Genomic DNA, 17441 nt, shown 5'->3' on the forward strand with positions numbered 1-17441 from the left:
CCTTCTACTCTCTCGTTCTGTTGTCTCGCGATGTCTACTCACTATACTGTAACGCAACGGGGGCTCAGGCAGGCGCCCTTGCCGCATCTGGTCGGCCCCATCCCGACTGGAGGCTCGAACCCGGGACTTCCGCGTCTCTCTGCAGCGACCTAGCCCCGTGAGCTAAAGAGAGATCTCTCTACAGCCCAGTAGCTGTAGTCCTGCTATCACAGGGAAGGGCGGTGACGTCACCCGCTCTGGTACGCTGGCTCTTACACAGTGCTTGTCGGCCGTAAGCGTTACAATACTACATTTAGCATGACTTCTTGTTGCAGTTGAGCTCAAAGCTGGAGATGATCTCCATATTCTACCGCCGTAACTAGTCCGAAACGTAGTACACAGTACACACTTTTTAAGTGTGTTTCAGCGCCCTGTCACAGAAAGGTACCCCAGTCTCCCGCGCAACAAGCGGGGGTACTCAGCACTATACTAACGAGGAGCACTTGTCTGGAGCTGAGCGTCAGCTCTGTTTACTGTCAGCAGTCATTTCCTCATTTCTAAAGACTTTTTCACTTGCTCTCAGCTTTTAAAGACGGTCATAAACGCTCAAGAAGTAATTCATGTCAGTTTGAAGTCTGTTTCTGTTGTCTCTGTTGTCTCAGCTCTTGATAAAGAAAAGCCGTGCGTGGGAGACTCCCTCTCTGAAGAAGTTTGCCGTCACCCTGCGAGGGAGAAGAGCCATCAATCACTGAGGCAACCACTGACACAGTTAACATTAAACACGTGAAATGCGAGATGTTGTGATTTTTTTCCCGCTTAAGGCTTCTATCGTTTCTACTCTAACGAGAAAGACCTCTTTATTAGAAGTGAGATTTTAACAAACGTCTCCAGGGTTAACTGCGACCTGAACGCAACGCCTTAGACCACCAGCCATCTTGCCTGTGGTACTTAGAGCAGCGCTCAATAAAAATGATCAGAACCCGAAAGCGCTTCTTATGCGGATCAGTATATTCCGATACCACTGGTTCTGCAGAAGAAATAAGAAAAGCCGAACTCAAAGCAGTGTGTTGCCATTACGGGTACTCTGTCTGCAGCTGCTTTAAGATCTACTCACACCGTGTTGCCATTAAGGCTACCTAGTTAAAAAAAAAACTTATCGTCATCTTTTTGAACGTGATTATTAGACACCCGTTAAATCTCCACCGAGGTTTCTTGAGAGATCTTTCAGCGAGCGAGTATTAAAAAACTACGTCGCTTCCAACCTCTGCTCTCACTGTAAACTCGGACGTGATGTTCTGCAGATGTGCAGTGTGCCTTTCCTCTTGTCGTATTCAAGAGTACTCACTGTGTGCGCTCCTCACTGCGTGTTCTGTACTCTACTGTGATTTAATTTAGATGATTACGTGGAGTAGAGTGACAAGATCTACTTGAACATTTTCGGTTTGTGAAATGAAAAACTAAATACACTACTGTAAATACAAGTAATGGACATTTAAAATAACCACAGTACAGCTAGAAGAGTGAAAGATAAGAGACTATTTAGAATGACATTCACAATAGACTTAAGAACAGCACAACCGCCCGAACAGGGACTTGAACCCTGGGCCCTCAGATTAAAAGTCTGATGCTCTACCGACTGAGCTATCCGGGCTCTGAAAGAAAGTCGACACTGTCGGGATCCTCGCAAGTCACGTGTTTCTTGTGCCGAAGAGCAGTCATACCTGACCCGTCTGGAATGACCACTGACAGACTTTATCCAGAAGCCACGGCACCACTTCCAGTAGAATGAGAGAGAAATACAGCATGACATGGGTAGTTAAGGGGCTCCCACAATCCATCTTTCCTCACATTACTGATTTTTTTCAATAGCATTTTGACCTTTTTTCACATTTAATAAAATCTTTTAATCAACAACATTAAAAAGAAAACAAATGGAACATTTTTTGGAACAATAATTAAAAAAAAAACTTTCAATGCCTTGGTTGTATGCGTTTATAAAGGGAGTTGCAACAGTGCTGAAATGTAAAGAGCATTTCTGTAGAGAAAACGGCATTTTTTCTGCCTTAAGCTTAGGGAGAATGTCTTTTAGAAATTCTATTTTATAACACCTTGCACAGCCTCCCGGCAGACTAACAAATATTTTTTTTGAGAAATTGGCTCACACACCGGAAGACACTAACGTTTATTTACGTTAGAGTATGTGAATAACAGTTTAACCGAAAAAGTTTGTAATTGTGATTTTGTTAAAATTCAATAAATCGTCTATCATCAGTAAGTAATTATTAAGAAAGTGTTTTATTTCATAAATTATAAGACAATTTAGAGAGTTTATAGGTCATAAACGTCGGTTATGTTCTTTTAACTCTAGCATTCAGGATCCAAACCCAGGTGCGGACGGTTGTGTTTCTTGAATCTCTTGTAATCATCAAAAGTCGATGTGTAGTCCTTCAGTACTTTCTCGAGTTGTGCCATGGATATTTTATACGATCAATACTTGTCATGCTCTTTTGCATTTTCATTAACAAACGGAAAAAGTTCAAAGTGTGTTTATGGCTGCGCTTCACATCTACACGAGAGCAGTACAGGACAGTGCGGAGTTCAGAAGGAGGATTCGCTCACTGAATGATCTCTCAAGAAATCCCGGGTAAGATTCAAGAGGTGTTTTCTGCAACAGCCACGGCAAGTGTGAAGCAATCTCTGGATTTCCTGAATTTGAACTAAATTATTAGGGTTAGGGTTAGTTCAAATAATTTAGGATTTAACAGAACTAAATGAGGTACATTTAAAACAGCAGCGCAACTCTGCAGCACGTCGAGTGTGCCTGCATTTAGTTGTGTAAACCTGGCTCTCTCTGAACACAAGGAAAGAGTTCTCACTCAACAGAAGATTGCAATGTGAGTACTGTAATATAAAGCACCTGGAGATGCCAGGGATTGAACCCGGGACCTCATACATGCAAAGCATGCGCTCTACCACTGAGCTACATCCCCAATGAAAAACGTAAAGGAACAGACTTAGAGATGTGCAGATGCTCACTGATCACAATCCACCACTCACGAAGAATGCCTGCAGTTTCCCACTTTCGCGTTTCCTCTACTACAGAATAAATTCATGGGAATGAAGAAATAAGGAAGGAAAAATAATCGCATTGAAGCTTCAAGAGACTGGGCACAAATTAATCTATTATTTTTGTATCCAGTCACACGTGCGACGGTGGTTAATTCCCAGACGGGGAAGTGCTTTTTTTCTACCTCCTTACTCGACTGTCTTTCAATTCTGTTTTATTTGAAAGCTTTTTGCATCTTTTAAGTGCTCTTGATTAAACTATGCATAGAAAAACAGCACTACTGATGATTTTCATGGACCGATGCACACTTGTTCTGTACAACTCGAGTGATAAAGCCCTGTCTGCAAATATTGTAGAAGAACATAAAAGGGTGAAACAACGCCCCAACCACAGGAATGGTAACAAGCAGGATCGTGTTCTTATTTGATAAGTCCTTTTGAGATGTCTTGTCAATGCACACAGGCGTTAGAGCTGAATAATTTACTTTTAGTGGTGTTTTTAAACAAAGATGGAACATGTTATTTCTATACCAGGAACAAAGGAGCTGACTTTAACTTTAAGAGGCAAAAACGACACCTTATCAAAGCTAATATCAACTAAAATGACATCACAACAAAAGAGTGGAGCCTTGAGTGAATAAAATTAGTTTTCATTGGACGTATGTGTCTCCATAACTTTGTAGGTGAGAGAGAGGATTGTGATAATTTGCAGGTGCTTCTCGGAAGTGCGTTGGTGGTACAGGCGCCTTCCAAATAATTGAGTCGGGTTTGAATCCCAGCCAGTACAAACCCAAATCTTTTCAAGATAATTTGTGGTCCGCTAACACATCTTTTGAAACACTACAACAGGTAACACCCCGTGTGAAACATCATGAACATTTGTTAAAGCCTGAGTTGTACATACTCTAACGTAAATAAACGTTAGTGTCTTCTGGTGTGTGAGCCAATTTCTCCAAAAAAATATTTGTTAGTCTGTCGGGAGGCTGTGCAAGGTGTTAAGAAATAGAATTTCTAAAAGACAGGCTCCCTATAACATCAAGGCAGAAAAAATGCTGTTTTCTCTACAGAAATGCTCTTTAAATTTCAGCACTGTTGCAACTCCCTTTATAAAGGGTGTGCAAACGTATACAACCAAGGCATTGAAAGATTTTTTTAATTATTGTTCCAAAAAATGTTCCATTTGTTTTCTTTTTAATGTTGTTGATAAAAAGATTTTATTAAATGTGAAAAAAATCTGAATGTGAAAAAAAATCAGTAATGTGAGGAAAGATGGATTGTGGGAGCCCCTTAACTACCCATGTCATGCTGTATTTCTCACTCATTCTACTGGGAGTGGTGCCGTCGCTTCTGGATAAAGTCTGTCGGTGGTCATTCCAGACGGGTCAGGTATGACTGCTCTTCGGCACAAGAGACAGGTTAATTGCGAGGATCCCGACAGTGTCGATCTTCTTTCAGAGCCCGGATAGCTCAGTTGGTAGAGCATCAGACTTTTAATCTGAGGGCCCAGGGTTCAAGTCCCTGTTCGGGCGATTGTGCTGTTCTTAAGTCTGTTGTGAAAGTCATTCTACATAGTCTTTCATCTTTCACTCTTCTAGCTGTACTGTGGTTATTTTAAATGTCCATTACTTGTATTTACAGTAGTGCATTTAGTGTTTCATTTCACAAACCGAAAATGTTCAAGTAGATCTTGTCACTCTACTCCACATGGTTTTATGAGGCGTGGAAACGACCGCAACTTCATTTCTGAGATGCTTTCTCTCACCTGGTGAAATCTCGACCTCTTTGGCATCTCTGGCTATAGTTCTTCTGTAGAGCACCTCTGCTTATAGTGCCCTTGAAGTCATTTTATTTTTACAGGAAGACGCATTCCCTAACGATCTCTCCTGTTTTAGAAATGCTTCATAAGGCGTGTTTGATTCAAGGGACAAACAGTATACTAATTGTACAATGCAGATCTATGCAGCATTCGTACTGGATTTGACTGGGATTCTGAAATACTTCTTGAAAAGGTATTCAGATTTTTTTGAACCTATAATAAAAACACAGACCTGAAACTCCCTAGCTTCCAATCTCTGATGTTGCTGTCCTTAAACTCGGACGTGATGTTCTGCAGACGTGCAGTGTGCCTTTACTCTCGTAGTTTTCAAAACGACCTCCGTTGTTGGGCGCAGTTAAAGTGGAACTGGCCTGACTGCACAGGAAAGTATGGAATGATAAAATGTTTCTACGGCTCAAAATGTCCCTTTAGAGCCTCGGCATGTCTCTGCTAGGAACGGGCAGGTAGAGAGGTTTAACAGATGCTCATGATGTTTCACACGGGTGTTACCTGTTGTAGTGTTTCAAAAGATGTGTTAGCGGACCACAAATTATCTTGAAAAGATTTGGGTTTGTACTGGCTGGGATTCAAACCCGACTCAATTATTTGGAAGGCGCCTGTACCACCAACGCACTTCCGAGAAGCACCTGCAAATTATCACAATCCTCTCTCTCACCTACAAAGTTATGGAGACACATACGTCCAATGAAAGCTCAAGGCTCCACTCAAGGCTTTATTCACTCAAGGCTCCACTCTTTTGTTGTGATGTCATTTTAATAAATATTAGCTTTGACAAGGTGTCATTTTTGCCTCTTAAAGTTAAAGTCTGCTCCTTTCTTCCTGGTATAGAAAGAACTAAAAGTAAATTATTCAGCTCTACCGCCTGTGTGCATTGACAAGACATCTCAAAAGGACATATTAAATAAGAACACGATCCTTCCTGTTACCATTCCTGTGGTTGGGGCGTTGTTTCACCCTTTTAAACTAAATCATCAGTACTGCTGTTTTTCTATGCATAGTTTAATCAAGAGCACTTAAAAGATGCAAATAGCTTTCAAATAAAATAGAATTGAAGGACAGTCGAGTAAGGAGGTAGAAAAAAAAAAGCACTCCCCCGTCTGGGAATCAACCACCGTCGCCCATGTAACTGGATGCAAAAATAACAGATTAATTTGTGCCCAGCCTCTTGAAGCTTCGATGCGATTATTTTTCCTTCCTTATTTTTTCATTCCTATGAATTTACTCTGTAGTAGAAGAAACGCGAAAGTGGGAAACTGCAGGCATTCTTCGTGAGTGGTGTGATCAGTGAGCATTTGCACATCTCTAAGTCTGTTCCGTAAACTTTTTCATCGGGGATGTAGCTCAGTGGTAGAGCGCATGCTTCGCATGTATGAGGTCCCGGGTTCAATCCCTGGCATCTCCAGGTGCTTTATATTACAGTACTCACATCGCAATCTTCTGTTGAGTGAGAACTCTTTGCTCGTGTTCAGAGAGAGCCAGGTTTACACAATTAAATGCAGGCACACTCGACGTGCTGCAGAGTTGCGCTGCTGTTTTAAATGTACCTCATTTAGTTCTGTTAAATCCTAAATTATTTGAACTAATTTAGTTAAGGAAAATGCAAAAGAGCATGACAAGTATTGATCGTATAAAATATCCATGGCACAACTCGAGAAAGTACTGAAGGACTACACATCGACTTTTGATGATTACAAGAGATTCAAGAAACACAACCGTCCGCACCTGGGTTTGGATCCTGAACGCTAGAGTTAAAAGAACATAAGCGACGTTTATGACCTATAAACTTTCTAAATTGTCTTATAGTTTATGAAATAAAACAATTTCTTAATAATTACTTACTGATGATAGACGATTTATTAAATTTTAACAAAATCACAATTACAAACTTTTTCGGTTAAACTGTTATTCACATACTCTAACGTAAATAAACGTTAGTGTCTTCCGGTGTGTGAGCCAATTTCTCCCAAAAATATTCGTTAGTCTGTCGGGAGGCTGTGCAGGGTGTGAAGAAATAGAATTTCTAAAAGACAGGCTCCCTAAGCTTAACATCAAGGCAGAAAAAATGCTGTTTTCTCTACAGAAATGCTCTTTATATTTCAGCACTGTTGCAACTCCCTTTATAAAGGGTGTGCACACGTATACAACCAAGGCATTGAAAGATTTTTTTAAATTATTGTTCCAAAAAATGATCCATTTGTTTTCTTTTTAATGTTGTTGATTAAAAGATTTTATTAAATGAGAAAAAAATCTGAATGTGAAAAAAGGTCCAAATGCTATTGAAAAAAATCAGTAATGTGAGGAAAGATGGATTGTGGGAGCCCCTTAACTACCCATGTCATGCTGTATTTCTCACTCATTCTACTGGGAGTGGTGCCGTCGCTTCATAATAAAGTCTGTCAGTGGTCATTCCAGACGGGTCAGGTATGACTGCTCTTCGGAACAAGAGACACGTGACTTGCGAGGATCCCGACAGTGTCGATTTTCTTTCAGAGCCCGGATAGCTCAGTCGGTAGAGCATCAGACTTTTAATCTGAGGGCCCAGGGTTCAAGTCCCTGTTCGGGCGGTTGTGCTGTTCTTAAATGTCATTCTAAATAGTCTTTTATCTTTCACTGTTCTAGCTGTACTGTGTTTATTTTAAATGTCCATTACTTGTATTTACAGTAGTGTATTTAGTGTTTCATTTCACAAACCGAAAATGTTCAAGTAGATCTTGTCACTCTACTCCCCGTAATCATCTAAATTAAATCACAGTAGAGTACAGAACACGCAGTGAGGAGCTCACATAGTGAGTACTCTCGAATACGACAAGAGGAAAGGCACACTGCACATCTGCAGAACATCACGTCCGAGTTTACAGTGAGAGCAGAGGTTGGAAGCGACGTAGTTTAATACTCGCTCGCTGAACGATCTCTCAAGAAACCTCGGTGGAGATTTAACGGGTGTCTAATAATCACGTTCAAAAAGATGACGATAAGTTTTTTTTTAACTAGGTAGCCTTAATGGCAACACGGTGTGAGTAGATCTTAAAGCAGCCGCAGAGTACCCGTAATGGCAACACACTGCTTTGAGTTCGGCTTTTCTTATTTCTTCTGCAGAACCAGTGGTATCGGAATATACTGATCCGCATAAGAAGCGCTTTCGGTTTTTGATCATTTTTATTGAGCACTGCTCTAAGTACCACAGGCCAGATGGCTGGTGGTCTAAGGCGTTGCGTTCAGGTCGCAGTTAACCCTGGAGACGTTTGTTAAAATCTCACTTCTAATAAAGAGGTCTTTCTCGTTAGAGTAGAAACGATAGAAGCCTTAAGCGGGAAAAAAATCACAACATCTCGCATTTCACGTGTTTAATGTTAACTGTCTCAGTAGTTGCCTCGGTGATTGATGGCTCTTCTCCCTCGCAGGGTGACGGCAAACTTCTTCAGAGAGGGAGTCTCCCATGCACGGCTTTTCTTTATCAAGAGCTGAGACAACAGAAACAGACTTCCAACTGACATTAATTACTTCTTGAGCGTTTATGACCGTCTTTAAAAGCTGAAAGCAGGTGAAAAAGTATTTGGAAATGAGGAAATGACTGCTGACAGTAAACAGAGCTGACGCTCAGCTGCAGACAAGCGCTCCTCTTTAGTATAGTGCTGAGTACCCCCGCTTGTTGCGCGGGAGACTGGGGTACGTTTCTGTGACAGGGCGCTGGTTTAATTTTTTAACAACCTGAGTTCACTTAAAAAGTGTGTACTGTGTACTACGTTTCGGACTAGTTACGGCGGTAGAATATGGAGATCATCTCCAGCTTTGAGCTCAACTGCAACAAGAAGTCATGCTAAATGTAGTATAGTGAGTAGAGATCGCGAGACAACAGAACGAGAGAGTAGAAGGCGGGAATATATGGTGTAAGGGCGTGATCTGTGTAGTTAATAAAATAGTTAAAATAATATGAAAACGTCTCTTTATTAAGATACACAACATTTATGGCGACGAGAGATGAGTGGTTAACGGACTCAAAGCGAGCAGAACACTGCTGATTTTAGTTATCTTGCTGGTAGAAACGAACTTCTGAATTTTCGGACTTTTCGTTTAGCTTGCGCCATGGAAGATATGGTAGCCGCGCCGAGAAGCTTTGCTTATGCTCAGCTTTTTCCACCATTTCTACTGAACCTCGGACCTCCGGATTTGTATACGGAATACAAGATATGGATGGAGTCGTACAGATTTTTTTAAATAGCCAGTGGATCTACAGAAGCTCAGGATGCCATAAGACGGGCTACACTACTGCACTGTATCGGGGCTCCCGTGCAGCGGATTTTCGCCAACCTCCCTGGAGAAAAAGGTACATATGAACAGACTGTAGCTGCCTTAGACGCTTACTTTACACCGCGGAGAAAAGTGGTTTTGGAACGGCATAAATTTAGGCAGAGAACTTAGTCTCAGGACGAATCTGTTGTTGCTTTCGTGACTGCACTAAGAGAACTGGCTAAATCCTGTGACTTTGGAGTATTGGAAACTGACATGTTAAGATATCAACTTGTGGAAAAATGTGCACATAAGAGACTATAAATTGCTGCAGGAGGAAGGGCTGACTTTAGAAAGAGCTCTTACAGTCGCTAGAATTCATGAAGCAGCTCAAGCAGAATCAAGAATGCTTTCTGACCACAGTGACAAAGTGACACTGAACGGGGCGCTCGCTCAAACTTTACAAACAAAAGCCGAGCAGCCGGACGCAGTCGTGCTAGAGATATAGAAGAACAGGGGACGGCTGACATTACATGTTACAGGTGCGGACTAACAATGCACAAAGCAGATGAATGCGGAGCGTGAACAGCAAAATGTCTACACTGTAAGAAAACAGGACATTATGCACACGTCTGCAGAACATCACGTCCGAGTTTAAGGACAGCAACATCAGAGATTGGAAGTTAGGGAGTTTCAGGTCTGTTTTTTTATTATAGGTTCAAGAAAGTCTGAATACCTTTGCAAGAAGTATTTCAGAATCCCACTCAAATCCAGTACGAATGCCGCATAAATCTGCATTGTACAATTAGTATACTGTTTGTCCGTTGAATCAAACACGCCTTATGAAGCATTTCTAAAACAGGAGAGATCGTTAGGGAATGCGTCTTCCTGTAAAAATAAAATGACTTCAAGGGCACTAAAAGCAGAGGTGTGAAAGCCTGCTCTACAGAAGAACTATAGCCAGAGATGCCAAAGAGGTCGAGATTTCACCACGTGAGAGAAAGCATCTCAGAAAACGAAGCTGCGGTCAATTCCACGCGTTATAAAAACACTAGGTCAAACAACAAGAGCTGAAGAGCCGCTGTTGAGAGTAACGTGGCCGAGTGCTCTAAGGAGCTGGCTTAAACCTCCAGCCTCTTCAGGAGCATCTGTTGGAGTCGCACTGCTACAGCGTATCTCCTTGTTAAGTATCCCTTTTATTGTTGTTGCTGCCTCCAGGCGATGTAAACCAGATTCAGAAAAAAATAATTTGAACAACATTATTCCCATATTTCCTCGAAGGTGCGGTGGCCAAGTGGTAGGGCGTCGGTTTTGTAAACCGAAGATCGTGGGTACACCCCACCCGTGCCTGTTTCATTTGTCTCCACTTTCCTTCAGTTTCAAAGTCTTCAAAAAAACTCGCAATGTAAGAGTCTCAATAGTAAGAGAGCATAACTGTCGCCAGTGTTTAGTATTCGTGCATATCCTGCCTTGTTTTTTAGTCGACAAAGCTTGTCTCTCTTCACACCCATCTTCCGAATGATCGCCTCAGCATTGGGAAGGAACGTGCGCTTGGTACAGCCCCCGACTCCATGGTCTGATCACAAACAGATCGGGTGAGCTGTCAGTCCAGGTTGGAAGTAACGTTCGAAAGCATTAAAAATCTGACTTAGGAACGAGAAGACCATGTTTTTTTAAACGAGTAAACGATAAAATAATATACTGCCTGCAAGACTATGTCAAGTTCAAGTTCAAGTCCAAGTTTATTGTCATTATACTCATACACAGGTATATGGTATAACGAAATGCTATTTACTGTAGCTAGCTCTCGGACATAAGTAGTACAAAGAAAAAAACACAACAATACAATTGTATAACAAAAGAAAGACAGAGACAACAGCCGATGTGCAAAAAACAACAACAGGCAGTGTGCAAAACAACAAAAGGGTAACAGGTTATGTGCAAAAACATGCATCAAAAGAATGAAATAAAGGGATAGAAATGATGGGGAGTGAGCTTTTGACATGTATGGTAGAGGTAGATTTTCAATGTGTATTTGGGTTTTTGGTAAGAAAGAAGGCACTGTGAGGTTCAGATCATAGGTGAGAGGTGAGGAGAGAGGCTGGGAGTTTGATAGTTTGATAGTGCGGGGGTAAAAACTGTTTCTGAGTCTGGTAGTCCGGACCCGAATGCTCCGGTACCGTTTTCCATGTCATACTAAACGCCACAAATTGTGTTCGTCCAGTCGTATCAATCGTCCTAAAATTACGGAAGATCGGATGCGACTGGTGCAGCCAGCACTTATTTCTTCAGGATAGTCGAGCGGTTTAAAACCGCAAATTCACATATTCGTGTTTCACTCTCCAAATAGAGGCACGGGTTCAAATCCCACTCCCGACAATCAGGCGTTTTACCCTGTCTTTTTTACCTGCCTTTACACTGTTTCAGTCTTGTTGTGCTCGCTGACAATCACAGTACGAGGAAAACGGAGAAACTGCTTAGCAAAAACATAACGGACAGAAAAAAGCTTCGTAAACACGTGAATGTGATTAGCAGCAGTAAGGTATGTATTCAAATGTTTAAGGCTGATTTATAACAGCAGCAGAAGAAAGGTGCAGCCTTTGTGAGAATTCGCGGGTTTTTATGCTGCTTGGACTTCTTTCAAGCCTATGAAGTGACCCCCGTTTTATTTTCATTTTCAAACTTCAGAACCGAATAACAAAGAGGTTTCATGAGTGACAACATTCCGTTCCAAATATCGTTTCCACGATGTATTCAGCGACGGGAATGAAATATTTTAGTGCTGGCTCAAATGCGAGGAATTTCAGAAAAACCTGGAAAAGCAACGCTTGCAGTAAATGACAAATGTAATGCGTGTAGTCAGCATGAACAACGCAATGCTCTGTAAAAACGATCTGAAGCCGCAATTACTCTTTTATCTCGGGCAGTTCATTCCGATACGTTTCCGCAGAATAAATGAAATGCCGAGCTCCAAACATGTTGTTGCCATTATTGCTACTCCTGTTGCTATAGTTTTAAGCTTTAATCAGTGGGTATGTAATGTTGTAAAAGGGCTGGACTACTTTGTTCAGTCCAAATTCCACTATGTGAATTTATGCTTTTTTAATATAAGCATTAACAATACAATGCGTGCTCAAAAACCGTTACTTATTAGCTTACGAAACGGCAGTGTTTTGACAAAGTGTGGTATTCGAACAGAAAATGCTGAAGTGTTTAATACTTGCTTGTGAGCAGATCTCCCTCGATTTAGACAAACTCTTGTTCGGCTGATGATTTCAGATCAAAATCTGAATCAAGTGGAAAGAAAGCTGAATTACGCTGGGTACTGGGTATCACTGTTACGCCATCAGGTCATGCTAGGAGGATTGGGGGGATCAAATTGACACAGAGGGACCCAATGTGGGGGCTGAACCCACAGTTCTGAGATTAAGAGATTCTTGCTCTATGGACTGCGCCTCTATAACTCTTGTGCTCCAGCAGTAATGTTTCTGGGTGTGGATGAACATGACATTATAGACTGACAGCAGGAACACGTGGCCCACAGGCAGTGACAGTATCGCTATATTTGGCTGCAGTATATTGTGTTGAGAGCAGCAATAACTTTCCTGCAGAGATGGGAGTGCCTTTAATACAGCTCTTTCAATCGGACAGAGTAACAGGAACTGACCTAAAGTTTCAGCTGTGGATCCATCTCCACATGGGGGAAAGAGACAGTAAAATTGCGATGAAGAAACAGAAAGATTTGTGCTCGCTGCAAAGTAGGAAAGAGGTGGTCAGACACATAAAACAGCTTGGTGATAATTTGCAGCGACAGTTTTATGTTATTTAGTACACGGATTTCTCTTCATGTTCCTTAAGATGTGTAATTTGTATGTTGGTTGTATGGGAACAGTTTCTTCTCAAGTCCTGTCAATTGACAGTGGAGAGCTAGCTGGTGCACATCTTCAAGAAGACTCTCTTTAAGGCGATTACAAGTTTCTCGAAAAAATCTGTGTCATATTTTTTAAAATAGTTTAGCTAATGAGCAACGAGAGTACAAATAAATTCTCCCACCCTCCATTTGAAGATAAAACTCCATGTGCGAGTCAAAGTTTCCTTGAAGCTACTGATGTTCGTCATTATTGGACATTCCCGGTGATATTGACTAAGAAGCTCAATTTTTACGTGTTGTAGTTCAACATGTGCAAAACATTCGTATCCCCTGCAAATATCGGCAAGGTCAGTGATATTCTCAACAATTTGTGCCATTGCAATTCGTGCGATTGGTGCCATACTTTTTCGAAATGTATACTGACATGCCAGGATCAGAGGGTCATATTTAAAAAACTGGTGCATTAAAATTTCTTGTAATTCAGGATTTTGATAGTCTGTTACATTGTCTTTCACACGTCGGTGTCAGAACTGTGAGACATTTTCATAATCGGGGGGAAGGCCGTAGCAATAAGCAGAAAGTGCAATCACCTTTTCCCAGTGTAAGTCCGTGTTGTGGTGAGTTTTTAAAATTGGTTTGCGATTTTCTGAAATATATTCCATACAAAAATATAATTTGGACAGTCGCTATTTATTTGGATATTCCTTTTCAGTGAAGGAATTCACTATTCCGTATTCAGTATTCCAGCCGGATTAGTACTGATCGAAGAGAGCCATCTACAGGCGAAAGGCGACATAACATCACAGCAGCACCATTTAAGGTGGAACGAAAAACACGCATAAGAAGCTGGCGAATAAGAAGCCAACTTAAGCCTCGTAGCAGACCCTTGGAGGCACGCTCAAAATAATCATCTTTCCCAGTACTTAAGAGTCATATTTAGATCGCTTTACTGCAATTTTATTTGATTGATGGGAGATGTGAAGCCATCGAGCCTGTACTGCACTTTCACATTGAAATTGAAGCCATTTCTCATGCTTTCTCTCAGTTTCGGGGCTGCAATTGAGTGTAAAGGAGGCGACTTGAAATTGAAACGTGTAATCACCTTACAGAGGGTCTTCACGACGGGGTGCGTCAGCTAGTTCTCCATTATTGTCACTTTACTGGACGTCTGAAGAAACCTATCTACAACGAAAATACAAACTGCACAGTTTAAGGCACATGAAGAGAAATCCGTGTGTTGATTGACAAAAAATGTCGCTACAAATAATCCGCCGGGTTGATTTACTTTTCCGGCCACCTCCCTCCGTCCCCCTTTGCTGTTAGCACAATTCTTTCAGTTTCTTTTCTTGTATTTTCCTTGCTATTTTACTGTTCCTTTTCCCCATGTGGAGATGGATCCACAACCGAAACCGTTTTCACCCTGTGTTTCTGCAGCGTCAGTCTGTATGAGGAGCACAACTTGCATAGCTCCAGTGGCGCAATCGGTCAGCGCGCGGTTCTTATACAGCAGTGCACAGCGGAGTTATGCCGAGGTTGTGAGTTCAAGCCTCACCTGGAGCAGTGTCTTTAGCTACTGAAAGCAACTGTTGAGTTTAGATACTCTTAGGTATTTGGTGGAGATAAATTAACATCAAACGAACAAGTAAAGGTTTATTTCGAGTCACAATCAAAGAAGGCTCCACAGCTGAAACGTTGTGTTTACTTCTATTTTCAGCATGGAATAAACCTATACTTTTCCATTTGCAGCCCACGCAGGCTGACGCAGGTCCCTACTTAAATTACTATCAGCTGTGTACCTCCAGTTGACCTGTACACAAATATATGAGAGGTCTACTGAGACAAGAGGAGCACTGAAGACTTGATAAAGCTCTCGCATTAGATTCTGTGTTTTTGTTGTTCCCCAGATTTGTTCTGAATGTTCTTTTTCTTTTAAAGTTGTTGCGTTTGGTTGTTTTTTTATATTTGCTAGACTACTACAGGGATTTACCTAGGTTCCCGGGAGACTTCTCGTTTTGTTGTGTTTTCGGGTTACAACTTTTTTTTTTCTGTTGATAGGATCCCACGCATTACTGTGGGACTAGTTAACTTTAGTTCATACATTGTACCTGAAATTACCACATAAACTACTACTCGGTTTTCCTTTTTTTTTTAAAAAAAAGGCAAAACTAATGTTGTTTTTTCTCCTTGCTGCTGATTGGTAGCTACAACGGGTCAGTTGCAACACACTGGCTGCTGAAATTTGTCAGCAGCTCTGTAGCAAACCTGTTCTCAATTGCAACAAACCTAAAATAACAGCTGCTGCCCATTAGACATTACTAAAGTAGGAGACTAAGCAGACTAAGCGGAACAATAGATTACATTGGAACTGTCCTGAATGTAGTGGAAATAATATCGTCATTAAGTAATGAACAATTGCTTTCCAGACACTACAATTATTCACAAGGAATTTTATCAATACATATTTTATTAATAAAGTGTAATATCTTAATAATGAATTTAATGTTATCTGTATTAGTAGCTGTATTACAGGTAATGCATGCACAGACTTTATTATACTATAATGAATTTTCAGGTATCCCGGGGACAGAACTGAAATGAAGGAAATACATATTTAAAAGGGTATAAGTCTTAAATGTGTTCTGTCACATAGGGGTGTTAATTGAATAGTTTTGTTGTATTATTTAATATGATTTGACTCTACACTTGTGTTTCTCAGGAGACAGCATTAATATTGGGGATTTGCGGATACAGATAATAAGTTGTACTATACAGGCAAATGTATGGTTACCTTAATGAAAAAAACTCTTATCATTACCCTTTTCAACATTATTATTTAAGACAGTCTTTCAGAACAGTATTCTCGTATTAGTGGCTATAGTCTAATGATAACGGTGGTGAAACAGGTGAAATGTGCGGAAAGAATTGGAGATGGAACAGGAGACTCATCCAGTCGATAGAAAGCTTGGGTAGGACTGCACAAACACCGTGCCAGTGCTTAGTAGCGTCATTTAAAAACAATACGTGGTTTAACGATATCAACTGCTCTACTGTGAGCTCAGCTCCACAACTTGTAATACATTGCCCACATTTTCAAATTAAATACATGTGTTTTCTACGTGTATGTAATTAGTACTTTTTTTGTTTTAACTGATTTAAAATAGAATATTTATAAAACAGACAAAGGGTTTATGTGTCGCACTGAAATTCACACACAAGTAAGGAAAGATATCGCGCTTAGGAAGAAATCCAGAGTGGAGACGCCAGCGATTGAAAACAGTCACATACATGCGAGGTACTGTACTGTATGTGCTCTACCACTGAACTAAACTCCCGACAAGTACTGTATCTTTATCTGCGGCACTTTGTTTTAGGAAGAGTGAGGAGTCTACAAGCCTAGACAATGTTAGAAGAATTCAGAACAAGAGGCTCTGCTTCACCGTTTACTCAGCTTTTGCTGGACAACTAAGTAAATGAAAAATGTTCACTTTTTGATTAAAGAACATAAAAAACACCTTTCTTCCAGCCAGATTCAAACCAGAGAACAAAGAGTTCCCTGCTGTTTCCACTATATTCCTCCGCTCTTACAACTGAGTTATCGAAAACACAGGAAGCCCACCTTTTGTCTTACATAAAGCACAATGTAGTGCAGCGTTCCTATTTATTTAAATCCCAGTTCAAAATCAAATCTCATTCCCATAGTCCTGTTTAGTTTGAATTTAAGCAGTTAACCAGGCTTCTACTGTATACACTCCCAGAGATATTACAAAATGTTTGAGGGACATCATTAGATATAGAAATTGACTCTTTTTCTAGTGGGATCACATTAAACCTTTCTTTTGGATTGAGAACAGGATCATCGTGAGATTCAAAACACATCTGCCTTTGCTTCTTTCGACGACGAATGGATTATTGTGGTGCAAACATCGGTTCAAATCAAAACAAAATTGTACTATACAGTACTTCTGTTTCAGCTTCCAAAATTTAGCCTTAGTTGTAAAATTCCATATTAATATTCAATATTAAGTGGATTTAAACATGCACAGTAGAGAAACAGATTAAATCTCTTCCTCCCTGGGCCACTTGCCCGCTTCTCTCACTAAACCAGCACTCTGTCTCTTCACAGCTGTTCCAAGACCCTCTTTCTGTCACACCTCTCTACATCTATTCTGACTTCACACCTTTTGATTGGCCTCTCTTTCTGTCCCCTGCTCCCGCCTCTCACTCCTCCTCCCTCCCAGCCTTTGTTCTCCCGCTACTTTACCTTTGCCTACTGCCCTGTCTCTCTCACACCTGAAGAAGGCTCCACAGCCAAAACCTTGTGTTCTCTTTCTTCTTTTTTTCAGCATGGAATAAGCCTATCTGTCAGAAGTGTTTGACTGACAATTGAGCAATATGGGATTATCTCTTATTATTTTTACTTATTTAATGAACAGCAGTATTGCCACTCTTATAAGTGTAATA

At 40.9% G+C, this 17441-nt stretch overlaps 6 non-coding genes across 6 annotated transcripts; 4 read left to right on the top strand and 2 right to left on the bottom strand.

Moving 5' to 3' along the window:
* Positions 1–1557: 1557 nt before the first annotated feature.
* Positions 1558–1630, bottom strand: trnak-uuu (transfer RNA lysine (anticodon UUU)). The gene has a single exon. It is a non-coding gene; the product is annotated as a tRNA-Lys (tRNA).
* Positions 1631–2897: 1267 nt separating this feature from the next.
* Positions 2898–2969, bottom strand: trnaa-ugc (transfer RNA alanine (anticodon UGC)). The gene has a single exon. It is a non-coding gene; the product is annotated as a tRNA-Ala (tRNA).
* Positions 2970–4501: 1532 nt separating this feature from the next.
* Positions 4502–4574, top strand: trnak-uuu (transfer RNA lysine (anticodon UUU)). The gene has a single exon. It is a non-coding gene; the product is annotated as a tRNA-Lys (tRNA).
* A 1638-nt stretch (positions 4575–6212) lies between these two features.
* On the top strand, positions 6213–6284 carry trnaa-cgc (transfer RNA alanine (anticodon CGC)). The gene has a single exon. It is a non-coding gene; the product is annotated as a tRNA-Ala (tRNA).
* Positions 6285–7373: 1089 nt separating this feature from the next.
* Positions 7374–7446, top strand: trnak-uuu (transfer RNA lysine (anticodon UUU)). Its single transcript has one exon. It is a non-coding gene; the product is annotated as a tRNA-Lys (tRNA).
* Positions 7447–14446: 7000 nt separating this feature from the next.
* Positions 14447–14540, top strand: trnai-uau (transfer RNA isoleucine (anticodon UAU)). The gene is made up of 2 exons: positions 14447–14484; positions 14505–14540. It is a non-coding gene; the product is annotated as a tRNA-Ile (tRNA).
* The last annotated feature ends 2901 nt before the right edge of the window (positions 14541–17441 follow it).

This window comes from Lepisosteus oculatus, chromosome 14 (genome assembly GCF_040954835.1).
Source record: "Lepisosteus oculatus isolate fLepOcu1 chromosome 14, fLepOcu1.hap2, whole genome shotgun sequence".
Classification (NCBI taxonomy): domain Eukaryota; kingdom Metazoa; phylum Chordata; class Actinopteri; order Semionotiformes; family Lepisosteidae; genus Lepisosteus; species Lepisosteus oculatus.